The 12,040-nt window shown below is 31.2% G+C and overlaps 1 pseudogene; it reads right to left on the reverse strand.

Moving 5' to 3' along the window:
- Positions 1–1,174: 1,174 nt before the first annotated feature.
- Positions 1,175–4,111, reverse strand: LOC114391513 (annotated as a pseudogene).
- Between the last annotated feature and the right edge of the window lie 7,929 nt (positions 4,112–12,040).

The raw sequence follows: 12,040 nt of genomic DNA on the forward strand, positions 1-12,040 counted from the left end.
CTAGAAAATGATTGTCATTATTCAAAGTTACTTAAGTCTTTAAGTTTTTATTTATTTTCTTATTAACTAGCAAGACATAAGTATTTAAGCTTTAATTCTTATAAGCGTGATTTTATATAATTTTAGTTATTTAAACTTTTTATTAGTTTTGATTTTTTTAAAAAAATCTATATCATCATTAAGTGGTAATGTATTGTGTGCAGAATTATGTCACACCAATGAAGGAAGTTACATTCATAAAACTAAAAATATATTTAAATATTTTTTCAAATAACCTATCTCAATTTATTTAATCATTTATCCTTGTAATTAATATAACAATATTTTAACATTTCTCTACTTTAATATGTAAAAAAAAAGAAGTAATTTTGAGGGTATTAGTGCAAAAAAAAAATCATTATATTTTACTACGCGTTTCTATATCAGCTGTTTAACATTTGATATAAAAAATAACGCAATCCTATGAAGTGTTTAACAAAAAAAAAATAGAGTTAAACAAGGGATTTAAAAGAGAATTTTAAAATTTTTAGGGTCCAAACAAAAATCGTATTTAACCCATTAATTTATAATGAATAAATAGATGGAAATTGTATTTATTGTGAATTTTAAGTAAAAAGTTCTTAAGCTCACTTGCCTTAGAGCATTTACAATGTATAGTTGTTTAAATAAATTACTTATCATAATTTTATGCGCCTTACAATTTCATAGATTTAAACACTTTACATGAAATTCACTCCATTGGTAAAGTGATTAAAGTGAGTGATTAAATTAATTTTGTGGGTCCTATAATGCCTAAAAAATATCCTATTTATGATATAAATTTGTTAAACAATGGTTGTTTATATAATCAACCTCATGTCAGTGCTTAAAGTTAAACAACTTATGTAAACACTCCCATTGGAGATGCTTTTAGAGTATTGGAGATTCTCTTAGAGTATCTCTAATGGAGGTGCTTATATGAGTTGCTTAACTTTAAGCATCATTGTATGACTCACAAAATTAAATTAAACATTCATTTTAACAATTTCAGCATTAGAGTAAATTTTCATGTAGGACATGTTTGGTTTAGATGATGGAAATAAAGAGGAGAGAAATGAAAGATTTTTCTTTTTATAATTAAACTAGAGTGTAAAGGGTGTGAATCCTACATAAAAAAGTACAAAATTTATCTCCTTCACTCATAACCAAACACCGTACTACATAGAGTGCTTAAATCTACATGGAATTGTAAGACCCACAAGATTAAGATAAACAACCCATCAACCAACATGGAGACATAACAAAAAGAACACCCTCTCACTGACGGATGAGTCTGTTTCACCGGATTTCGATAAAACTTCGTTCACCGATGAGGGAGTCTTGGCTTTAGGAAACACAAAGTCAAGTGAAACAAGCACTGAATCCACCTAATATATAGCAAGCTTGTTGTCAGTGTAAACAATTCCAGTCATTGTGGTGTTAGTGGCACCAATGCCATGCTCACTCGGTTGCCACCGTAGATGATGACGTTGAGTTTGAGCCATAAGGAGTCATCGTCGGCTTGGCTTGAACTGGGGTTGATGGGGGCCTCGACATAGGGGAAGCTTATGGAGGCATTGATTTGGAGGACGAAGATGTAGTCGGGCATTTCTTGGACGAATTTGATGTAGAAGGAGTGGAGGGAGCCATCATTGTCTTCAAAAGTGAAGCCAACCTTGAGGTTAATGATGTTGACGTAGTTGGAGGTGTTGGTGGCTTGGAACATAGAAGAGACAAGGGTGGCGTTGGTGTTGATCTAGTCAAGTTTTTTGGCACCGAAGTAGTTGACAAGGACATTGGAAGGAAAGGACATTTTGGATGGTGGGGAGGAAGAGGTGCTTGTTTAGGAGGGAGGACATTGCAACATTGTTGAGGGCTAGGATGATGATGATTTGTCGGTGGTTGGTTGATCTCTTCAGTGAGGTGGGTGATGGTGAGGTGTTTGGCTAGGGTGAAGGTGGAGAAGCCAAGGTGTTTAGCCAGCATGAGTGTGGTGTTGTGGGCAGGGACACTAGCAATAACGGAGGCTAAGAAGAGGAACATGAAAGAAGAGAGTGTGCAAATGAAGAATTTGGCGAGGACTGATGGTTGATGAGTTAGGTGCTTTTTAACGAACAGGTAAGGACGAAGAATCTCTTTGCTTGGTGAAGATTTGGCAAGGGGTTCGATGGGTATGAGTGTGGTTGTGCTTCTGGTTGTTGCTGCCTTGTTGGAGGTTTGGGTGTGATGGGATCATAGTGACACGGCTTTGATGATGTATGTGGACGCGATGTTTGGTGGGTGGTTATGGTTGGCTAAGGTTGGTGGTGGTTGTAACTCCCCTTATTGTCGACTTCTCGATAACTCTCACACTATGATACTTCACTCAACTTCTCGTTGGTTAGAACCCTCCACTGATCAGAACCCAACGTAGGTATCCCTTTCTGAGACCTCAACAATATGCTTCGACTGCTTTTAGGATCAATGATTGTCCTCACAAACCAACACAAGAATTTTCAGCGTGCTTTGTCCTCACTCGTTTTTTGAGAAACTTCCTAGAAGGTCACCTATCACATAACTACTCCAAGCCAAGCACGGTTAACTATGGAGTTCTTAAGTGATGGGTTATCAAAAAGTAGATGCATCTTGTAGGTATAGGTAGTGAAAATTAATTCCTTTAAGTCTTTCTCAACTATTCAATCCTATACCTACAAAGCCTTTGGATACCTCTTTTTCTGGTGTGATTCATTGGGGTGTTACATGCCCACTAGCTTCCGCTTGATTCGTCCTTAAACCACACTATACTAGGAGGGAGGTTTGCTCTGGTATCATTTTGTTTTGAAGTGAATGATGTTTATGAACCTAATCGGTAAGGTCATGAATGAGTTGACGTATGACTCTGACCTTGGGAATGCAATAGTTTGAAATCTCCTTTAAGCTCATGTTGTTGGATCAAGTGACTTCGAAATAATTAAGAAGGGGGTTGAATTAATTATGAACGTGTCTTGACTAATTAAAAAATTATCCTTCTTAATGTTACTAGATTCAATTAGGCTTTACAACTAAGTTATGAGAAAGTAAAGAATAGAAACAATAACTTAGACAAAAGTAAAGCGGAAATAAAAAGTACACAATGAAAAATAAAAAGTGTAGGGAAGAAGACAAACACAAGATTTATACTGGTTCGGCCACAACCCGTGCCTACATCCAGTCCCCAAGCAACCACCGGTTCTTGAGATTTCCAATAACCTTATAAAATCCTTTACAAGCAAAGATCCACAAGGGATGTACCCTCCCTTGTTCTCTTTGAACAACCAAGTGGATGTACGCTTCACTTGAATTGATCCACAAGAGATGTACCCTTTCTTGTTCTCGGTATAACAACCCAAGTAGATGTACGCTCTACTTGTACCACAAAGGATGTACGCTCCAATGTGTTAAGACAAAGAATTCTTAGGCGGTTAGTCCCTTGAATCTTTGTAAGGGGAAACAAAAGATATCTTAGGCGGTTAGTCCTTTGAAATCTTTTGTTTAAAGGGAAAGGGAAAAAGATATCTCAGACTGTTAGTCCTTTGAAATCTTTTGTAAGAAACAGAAGATATCTCAGACGCTTAGTCCTTTGAAATCTTTTGTCAAGAGAGAGAAGGGAAGAAACAAAAGAATTGTCAGACGATTAGTCCTTTGAATCTTTTGACAAGAGAGAAGGGATGAAAAAAAAGCATAGCACAAGTTTTTGGTCAATGAACTTTTCTTGAAAGAGAAAATATTGAACAAAAACTTTTAGAAAGATGAGGAGAAATGAATGAAAGAAATATGTTATGCATGAAAAGAATCTGTATTTGAAATTCGTGTCATGGTCACATATTTATAATCATTTGATGACTCAAGTTAAAGTTTGTGACTTTTGACAATTTCTTTAAAACTAGTCACTTTAAGAGTTGTGACTTTTGTGAAAACTAGTCACTTAAAAACTTGTGACTTTTGAATAAAATCTTCAGAAAAAAGTCACCTTAAGAATTGTGACTTTTGGCAATTTATTTTTCAAAACAAGTCACTGGTAATCGATTACCATCATAGTGTAATCGATTACACATCAATAGATGTGACTCTTCATGTTTAAATTTGAAAATCAAAATGTTTAGAAATACTGATAATCGATTACAAGTATTGTGTAATCGATTACACAAGTTTGAAATGATTTGAAAATGTTTTATCACAAGTTGTGACTCTTGAAATTTGAAATCTAACGTTTTAAAACATTGGTAATCGATTACATAATTATGGTAATCGATTACAGCTTTGTAAATCAGTTTGAAAATAATGTTGACTACTAGTAATCGATTACTGCCTTCTGGTAATCGATTACCAGAGAGTAAAACTCTTTGGTAAAAAAATTCTTTTGAACAAAATTGTGCTATTCAATAGTTTTTGAAAAACTCTTTTAATACTTATCTTGATTGAGTCTTCTCTTGAATCTTGAATCTTGAGTCTTGATTCTTTACTTGAATCTTGAATCTTGATCTTGATTATTCTTGAATCTTGAATCTTGATCTTGATTCTTGAAACTTGCTTGACTCTTGATTCTTTGGAACTTGCTTGACTCTTGATTCTTTGACATCATCAAAATAATCTTGGAAGACATTGCTTCCACACATGTTGATCATATTTGTTGGAATATCCTTGCAAGGCCGAAATACCCTAACACACCAGACGATGTCATCTCAGTGAGAGTGATAGTGTCGGGTTGCCCATTGTGTGGCAATTCATCGACTACATGGACTTCTAGGCTACATTCACAGTGGTTTCCAAAATGGTACCACATGCATATGAGTCTACGGGTCTAATGTGCATCACATTTCGTGTGTGACTTTGTTTATGGGATATTTGATTTGGATGAGACATGTTTGTGTTGTGAAACGCAATTGTTTATAAATGTATCTTATATCTTCAAGACTTACTATTTTAAATTTATTGTTAGATGTATCTCACTTCCTGCCTGTTTGTCTTCTTTGTGTTTGAGCCGAATGTCACCCTTATAGGTAAGTCTCTGTAAGATTATGATGATAATTCTACATGAGAGGCTTTGGTCTCCACTTTATATTACTATTGATTTTAGGGTTATAAATGTTCTGAAACAATATAAGATTGAGACATAGGTTTTATTCATTTATTTAAGGATTAAATTAATAAGTTGTTTTTCATGATCAAGTGACCTACTTTGAAGCTAATTTTCTCTAAGATAGAAGTTGGTTTTTGTTTCTAAGGTGTATGGATGAATTGTAACTTTTTCAACAAGCTTTCCAACGACACAAAAAATACCTCAAACAGACAACTATAACTCAAGATATGGTGTGGTCTATTTAAGGTTGTCATTATAAAACTAACAGACTTAGAGAACTTTTCAAGCATTTTAATTATAAGAAGTTAATCTAATATTCTTCTAACACCAAATATAATATAATATAATATAATGAAGACGACAACAATAACAACAACAACAATAATAATATACACAAAATACACGTGTATGGGAACACACCCTACCATAACACAAGTACATGCTTAGCACAAAACCAATAATACACAAATAATAATAACAAATATTTACAGAAAATATAACAAAAGGATCCTAATAAGAGTTCTCCTTATGGTATATTCCTAATACTCAAAACCAGGGGTGTTACAGTGGTGTCGTCGTTTGGTATTGTGCGGTTAGGAAAGAAGAGTTGTCGGCTTCGATTCTGGTGTAAGGTTAATCAAGTGACGCAGTAAGGTGATGTTAGTGATGTCTATGGTGGGTGTGAAGACGACATGAAGCTATAGGATCATCGAAGATTAGGGGAAATCCTCAAAGGGGTATTAGCTGTTGGGTAATTCAGTGACAACTAATATTCACTCATAGGGGAGTGGAGTTGCAGAAGGGGTAGTCTGCAAATGAAGGGTGTTAGAGACCATTGCAACAAAATTGATAAAACTCAAAGCTTGAGTTGGTCAGAGATTTTTATTGTTGTGTGGCCCTTTCAATAATTATACTCCCAAATATCCCTCTTTCTAAATTATGTACTCAAATACCCCCCCCCCCCTTTTTTTAAGGTGTGAATTCGGCTAGGGGGACATGAATTCACACTAGGTTTTTTACACTTTTAAAAAATAGTTAAGAATTCGGTTTGCCAAAAAACAAATTCTTAACATGTTTTTTTAAATATTTAAAAAATAATTAGATTTTTTTCTTATTTTTTTGTACTATTTTTGTGTCTTATACATTTGAAAACATTTATTTTGATTTTTTAATTGTGAAATTTGACTTAGTGAAGTAATTTTAAAATTTTAGTTTAAATGTTGTTCATGGGGTAACTTTCATGCTTTTTTCTAACGTTGATGATGTTTTATGGATAAAAAAATAGTTAAGTTCGATAATTTTCATGTAAATGAATCTAATGATATAACTTTTTCATCTTGACTCAATTTAAAAAGGCTTGAAAAGACATCTGAAAATGCAAAATAAAAAAAATCATGTTGTTCACTTTAATAATTTTCTAATGGTCTTTTGTTGCATATCAATATGAGTTTATTTGGTACCAACAATGCATCATTTGCTTTGTTTTTATGTTGATGATTGTAAAAGTATAACTTTCTCGACTTGAATTGATTTAGAATTCAAAAATTGTAAAAATTAGATTTTAGATTTAATAAACTTCTTTTATAATATAATTAGTTAATAATGAGTTAATATATCTTATTAAATAATAAAACTTAATGTAAATCAGAATTACTACTATTAATAAAAAGACATTACAATTAAACTTAAATTATAATTCATAAAATAAAACAAAATTACAAATAAAATTCCTAACACATATAATCAAAACCATAAAAACAAACATAATTTGGTTTTGGACCATCAAATTCATTTACATGAAAATTATTTAACTTAAGTATTTTTTAAACCATAAAGCATCATCAACCTTAAAAAAAGGCATGAAAGTCATCCCCTTGAATAACATTTAAATTAAAATTTTAAAAATTAGTTCACTACGTCAAATTTCACAATTAAAAAACCAAAATGAATGTTTTCAAATATATAAAACAAATTGGTAAAAAAAAGAAAAAGTATATGTTTTTCTATTTAATATTTTTTTTTAAAAAAACACGCTAAGAATTCAATTTTTGACAAATTAAATTCTTGACTATTTTTTAAAGCAATGCAAAAAACGCTGGCGTGAATTCGGACCCCAACCGAATTCAGAAGTTAAAAAAAAAAGGTATTTGAGTACATAATTTATAAAGGGGTTTTTTTTCTTAGAGTATAATTATTAAAAAGGGGTGGCACAGTAATAAAATGGTCGAGTTGGTGAAGGGAGATTTGAATTTGAAAAATTTGGATTTGTGATATAGTGGATCTCGTTGGTGGGAGGGTTGATTGTATAACTTTTTGCATTTGTTTACTTCTTATCGTTTGTGTGTAACTGGTACTCTTTGCTACTGTTTTATTATTAATATATTTTTATTTCAGATAAAAAAAGATAAACAAATTATCTTATTAATTATGTATTGTAGGTGTTCTTAAGTTAATAAAGCAAGAATAAAATACCTTAATTAATAATCCTTAGATCCTTACACAAATTTATACTTGCACATTTTCAAACAAACTTTTAGTTATATATAATCCATGTTTTTTTATGGTGAAAATTTGTAGTATGTTCTAACGAGGGGACTTAACCCAGTTTATTGAGTAGTGTACAATAAGTTATTGTATTTGATATTAAAGTTTGAGTCTTATAAATAAATAAAAAGATAATATGTTCTATAATATTTCAAACAGTCCAATTTATTAACGAAAATGTGTAAAAAAAATGAACATGTGTAGATATGATTTTTTAAATTACTAAATGCGTAATTTTAAAATGGAGTCACTGTTGTTGATAGTTACTACGCAACATTTGTTAAGGGTGACATTATACTCATACAGTTAACATTTCATGTTAATTGCAATCTTTTTTTCCTCGTACAATGATGCCTCAAACCAGCTAGGACATTTCTTAAAGAGAAGTTGGGACATTTCTTAAAGAGAAGTTGGGATGCTTATTCATCAACTGAAAAACAAACAGAGGTGAGATTGAAGCTGACAATGAAAGATGAAACATGTGACAGACACAATTGAAAAGAGCGACTACATTGCAAATATGTCAATTAATTGATCATGCATGATGATTCTTTTTTTCATAATCAAGAAATATTCGAAGCTTACAGTTTGCATTCAACTAATTACTCTCTTGGTGGGTGAGTTTATTTTGAATTAAAATGATATCTTTAGATGATTTCTTCACTAAATCAGGAAATCGAATTTTAGAAGAGATATAAATATGAATCACTTGTCTGGTGAAGCAGACCTGTAATAAATATTAAAGTCCGCAATTTTAATAGACTTATTTTTTGTGTCCCCACCCGCCCCACATAGTTTATGAACTCAACGTACTGATCCACATTTGATAAAAAAAAAATTAAAAAATAGAAAATTAATTTTTATAATGTAAAATTCGACTCATTTTAAATAATTTTAAAAAATAATTATGAATTATCTAATAAAAAATTATTTATTTAAAATGATAACATAATTTTTATTTTAAATTTCCTAAAAAACATTTTTTATGTCATGTTCACTTAATCTATAATTTTATAATAAATTAAAATATTATATCATTATTCACCAATCATTAAAGCATATAAAAATTACCTAAATTTTTTATTTTTTTTATTTTACTTTATTTACATCCTTTATTTTTTAGTATTATATATTTTTTTTTATTAAAATGTAAAATGCCCGCAAATAAAAACTATTTAACTTGCGGGTCAAACGAAACAGATTAAAAAAATCCAAATTTTAAACAAGCCCAAAATACTAAGATCTATATAGGTCTAAGTTATAGTTTTTATGAGTGACTCACAAGTCTACTTATGCCTACTGCTAATTGGTTATGTCAATTAATTTATTATGCAAGATGATGGCCACTAGGGAGGAAGGAAAAATCTTGGTTAACATCAAAATAGTCACTGTTGGTTGAGCAACACATCAAATTCAAAGGTAGAAAAGAAAAGCACGTGAGAGCTTAGATACAAATACAACGAACCGCTCGTAGAGGCTAACCTAACCATCATACGTAGCCGACGGTGCCGGTGCCGGCTGGACCCGCATGATGGTGAGTGACTGAATTCCAATTTCTCTCCGCAACAAGTGACGGCCCTAGATTGATGCCAAAGGGTTATTATTACCATGGTTCATCATGAGTGTGTTTTTTTTGTCATTTGGTGCAACAATACAAAATCATGCAATCGCAATTGCAACACAAGCGCGGTGAGGGACAGTTTACTAGTCAATTTCCCACAATTTGTATTCATTTCTCTACTATTATTATTATTAGTGGGCCATATTATGGATCTTAGACGGTGATAGGCTGGGTTTTGGGCTTCCCTCACTTTGGTGGTGTTGGGGCCCAGTCACGGAAATTTGATTCTGATTCCGTGAAATCAGAGTCTGACCCTCCGATTTTGGCTCTCCAGTTATTTTGCGGCAACAACAACAGATGTGTTTGCTTTCGGCCGCACTGCCGTCATCATGGTTCAGTACTGTGGGATTTTTTTATTTTGGTTACAACTTGGTAGTAGCTAGTAGGCCAAATTATTATAGACTAAATTAACAGTAGTATTTTTTTTAACCCAAAGGCTCACATAAAATTGTAAGGTTAATCCATATTTACACGAGTAAGAATCGTTTATTTAACGGAAATCATGAATTGTGAGGCTAATTCATTGAATTGGAAACACCTAGGAACGGTTCTACATAGAAGAAAAAGGAGGTAATTGTCACCACTAAATTTTTTCTTTTTCTTGATATAACATGTATGTGTAGTAAAACTTAGTTAAAAAATTTATAATATATGTTTTATCCCTACTAATTTATATATATGAATATTAATTTTACAATTAAAATTTTTTAGATCCGTCATTGGAGACATTCATGATCTTCGACACTAGATAAAGATAATAATATTTTTAGCATAATTTCTGAAAATGTAGAACACTAGTTTTTTCTTTTTTTTTAAAAAAAAATGGAACAACTTACAGAACTATAGAGTTTCTTTGACTTCAGGTTTTTCAAAAGTGATTTGCAATTTATCTCAAATATGATGTTATTTAAATAAGTAATTCAAAGTGTAACTCATTAATTACATTAGTTTAAAATAAAAAATGATTTAAATGATAATATTAATGTATAACTAAAGACCAAAATAATAAGTAGTTAAATTTAAAGACTTAGATGAATTAATTAAAAAATAAGAATTTATTTTGATTTTGTTTTTAGTTTTAGAAACTAATGAGATAACCTATTATATTTGTAAGTTGGGACTTACTCAATTATTATATGATTCTGAATTATTAGGGTCTCAGCAATTTTTACCTTTCTTTCAAAAAGAAGTTTTTACCTGACCTGTAATTAAGTCCGGTTAGCTCTTTTTATAAACTGAAAATTTAAGACAGAAATCATAATCACATAGTAATTCCAGATCATAAAATAAATTTTTTCTAGAGACTGCGTGCTTAGCTATTTACGAGGCCCCACTCCATTGGATTTAGCATCTGAAGTGACGAACCCCCCATCCAATGCACTAGCATCTGCGTTTGCAATCCTCCAATCACATCATTTCTCCAAAATTCACTCTATCACTTTCTTTTCTTTTCAATGCACACTACTACTTATTTAATTCTCTTAATTGATTGCTATGCCATTCGAACAAGTTGGTATTTGGTAGGTCGTAGTTGGGCTTTCAGTTGCGGGAAGAAGTTGCAACTTGCAGATTGGGATGTCTAAAATATTGGCAAAAGCTGAGTTCATCAAAAGTTCACTGCACACATGAGTTAAGTCTAGGTTCACATAACCCTCCACTGTGACGAAATGTTAAGGGGAAAAAAAGAAGATAAAAAGCATTTATAGGTGCCGCCCGCTGCAGACATATCTGATTGATTGTTCATTCATTCATGCATCATCGTGTGCCACTTTACCAGTCAACCTATGTAGCCTGTGACTACTATGATTATGACTGTATATAAAGGTTAGGATTTAAGATTTTAAATAACCATTATTTTTTTTGTTAGATTAAAATTTTTAAAATCTAATGTTACAAACTATAAAATGAAACACATGTTATCAATAAAATACTGAAAAATAAAAATCAAAATATATCTCTAACCATTGTCATGAAAGAGTTATCTTGTTTTGATTTTTTCAATCTCTTACTCTTTTTATATAGATGATGTATCATTAGAAGAGATGAGTTCAAGGACAAAATATATATGCTATATAATTATATAAGTACTTTATCGTAAAAAATATATTTAATAGTCATTATCACTCATTAGTAATCATTACATTTTACCAAATTACATTTTACCAAATTATTACATGTTTAACATGTTAATTATTTGAATTCCAATTAATCATCCTCTAATCGGATTGATTCGTTGTGGTATAAGTGGTATCTATAAGTTCTATTTCATGTTCAACTTTAAAATTAAGGTTCAGGCCTTGATTAAGGATTTATAAATTGTTAACTTTTATAATTATATTTTGAAAAATAATCATGACTTTTTTACTCATTGACAATATAAATTTATTTTACATTAGTAATAAATAGAAATTATTTTTTTTAAAAAAAATGGTGAGAATAAGATATTTTATTATGTTGGAAAAGTCACCTAAATTGTCATCACCCTTAGATAGAATAAATGTGTTCAAGTTTCACATGATATTAAAGTCTCATGTCGATTAAAAATAATGTCAAGATAAACTATACAAATTAGAAATAATCATCACCTTACAATTAGCTTTGTAGAATTAGTTAAGCTTATAAGTCACTTTGTGACATGATATCATAGCCCATCTTAAGGGATGTTGAAAAAATGACCTAAACTATTGTCATCCTAGATAGAATGAGTGTGTTGAAAGTGTCACATGACATGTAACCATGAAAAAAAATAGATATGTTGA

The sequence above is a fragment of the Glycine soja genome, chromosome 17 (genome assembly GCF_004193775.1).
Source record: "Glycine soja cultivar W05 chromosome 17, ASM419377v2, whole genome shotgun sequence".
Taxonomy (NCBI): domain Eukaryota; kingdom Viridiplantae; phylum Streptophyta; class Magnoliopsida; order Fabales; family Fabaceae; genus Glycine; species Glycine soja.